The following is a 2550-nucleotide window of genomic DNA, read 5'->3' as shown; positions in this document are numbered from 1 at the left end:
AGAAGGGGGGATGCCACACAGTGGTAAAAAGTCAAGTCAAGTCAAGTCAATAATACTTTATTAATCCCAAAGGGAAATTATTTTGTTGTTGTAACTCGTTATCCTCATTTCATTAAGAGATGTTATAGATGCTGATGGCTCTTGTAAAGGTCCATCCCTCAGTGGATCCTAAGAAACTGGCTGCAGATGCCGTCCGATCCGTCCACCCAGACACGGCTGGCCTCTCAGTTCCCCTGGACTGTAGGACCACCTGAATGCTGGGCAGAACTCCTCCCAGAGCGATGGCCACTCCTCCCAGCAGTCTGCCGAGCTCCTCATAGCTGCAGACAGCCAACTGTAGGTGCTGAGGGACGATCCTGTCCTTCCGCTGTCATGAGCCATGTTTCCTGCTAGTTCCAGGATCTCAGTGGTCAGGCACTCTAGCACAGCTGGCAGGTAGATGAGAATGCGTCCACATATCCTTTTCAACTCATTTGAGAGTTGGGACCATAGTTGAGATATTATTTGAGCTTCTGAGATGTTATCAGCTGCTGTTGTTGTAGAAAACTGCCTTGTTGCCATGGTTACGCATCATAACAAATGTCCAAAACCAAAAAAGTCTCAGTAAAAATCCTTCCAGCTGCACAGCATCTGATACCAGAGGAAACAATAATCCAAAAAATATGATTTACATCCAGAAAACCAAGAATTAAAGTTTCCAAAAGCAAAATCTCTGAATGAAAGTAACAGAGCTGCTCCAACATGCAGCCACCTTGAGCGGCGTAATTCTAGAATAGGACTAAATGGACTTGGACTTGTGGACTTGTCAAAATGGACTTGTCCCAACTTTTTTGGGATTTGTTGATGCCATGAAATTTGGAAACAGCTGATTTTTCCCTTAAAATGATACATTCTCACAGTTTAAACTTTTGATCTGTGATTTGTGTTCTATTCTGAATAAAATATTAGATGTTGGCACCTCCACATCATTGCATTCAGTTTTTATTCACAATTTGTTTAGTGTCCCAACTTTTTTGGAATCCGGTTTGTATATATGTGTGTGTGTGTGTGTGTGTGTGTATATACATATACTTTATTTTTCAGGGGTGCTTAAGCACCCTCAAAAAGAGGTTAAAATCGCCACTGGTTCAAATTATATATAAAAAAAAAAAACTGAATTTAATAGGAAAAACACTGGTGTCGTTTTACCTGTAGTTCCAGCATTTCTCTAATAGAGGCGTACTACAGACACTGGTGTGTATTAGAGGCAAGTGGAGATAAAGCAATTTCTTCTTCTACGCTTTTATTTTTACTTTGCCCTACGAACTCATCTGTAAAACGTGTTTATCAAAGAAAAGTGTACAGTGAGTGCCGAGTGTTTAAAATGGGGTGGACAACTACGTATTGTTTCACTGAGGTCCAATCAAAGGCAGTTTTTATGCCAAGAAAGTGTTGCGGTTTTCAAAGAGTACACTTTTCTAACTGCTAACTATGCTAGCAAGCCTTTCTCTGATGGCGATTTTTAAAAAAGAAACATGGTAAAAACAGAGCAGGTCTATTGTGTCCGGAGGGCCAAGACAAGTTAGAAAAAATCATCTTATCATACAGGACTGTGACTCTCCTTGTGGAACTGATTGATGAAGATTTAGCAAAATAGGCTAAAAGGCAGAGAGAGTCCTTTAAGGTACGGTTGACTGGATGAAAGAAATAAAGGACACTGCTCATCTCCTATTTTTTTTATCGCGGGATTAACAACAGTTTTGACATAATGGACATGTTTTTGACCCTGGAGTCTCTGAAAGGAAAAACATGGAGAGAGGATTTATATAACCATCTTCTGTCACGAGAGAATGAAACTTCTGTGGAATAAAGTTGACAATGTCACAACGGACAGATTACCAAATTTAAGTGGAAAACATGTCGGGCTGCTGACAAGAATCCAGGATAAAGTGAAAGGAAAACCTCGACCAGGATGTTATTTTTCATCTATCAGGAATCGCTTTAAATCATGCTTTGTGTGTGCGTGTGTGACACTGTTAATCGTGTGTGAATTACCAAAAAGAAAGTGAAAGACAAAAACGTGTTAATTATTGTCCAGGTACTCTGTTGTGATGCTGCATAGAGGAGCTGCAGGAGGCTGATGTCTGCTTCCATTCCCAACCTGCCACTGCTGACCTGTCATCAACTTTAGATCCTGTAGTTGTAAAAAGTTTTGGGAGGAGTTAGTAGAAGTGAGCTGCCATTTTATTTAGACTTTTCTCCTGTATTCCATTAGCATAGTGTGGTAAGAGACTTGTGGTTTGGTGAATTTTATTTTTCTTCAGGAAAGAGAAAATACAGTGTCCTGATGCATGTTCAATAATCCAGGTAGAAAAATCTAAAAAAGTTAAATCTGGGCCTCTGGACATTCAAAAAAACAAAACAAAGCAAAACAACAAAAAAATGTAGAAACGTTTCGTCTCTCATCCGAGAGACTTCCTCAGTCTGAGGTGCTATATTCAGCTCAGTCTCTGAGAAGGTGCTATTTAAGAGACTGAGCTGAATACAGCACCTCAGACTGAGGAAGTCTCT

This window comes from Nematolebias whitei, chromosome 1 (genome assembly GCF_014905685.2).
Source record: "Nematolebias whitei isolate Nwh7 chromosome 1, NemWhi1, whole genome shotgun sequence".
Taxonomy (NCBI): domain Eukaryota; kingdom Metazoa; phylum Chordata; class Actinopteri; order Cyprinodontiformes; family Rivulidae; genus Nematolebias; species Nematolebias whitei.
The sequence above is the reverse complement of the archived record's forward strand: the minus strand, read 5'-3'. Positions refer to the sequence as shown.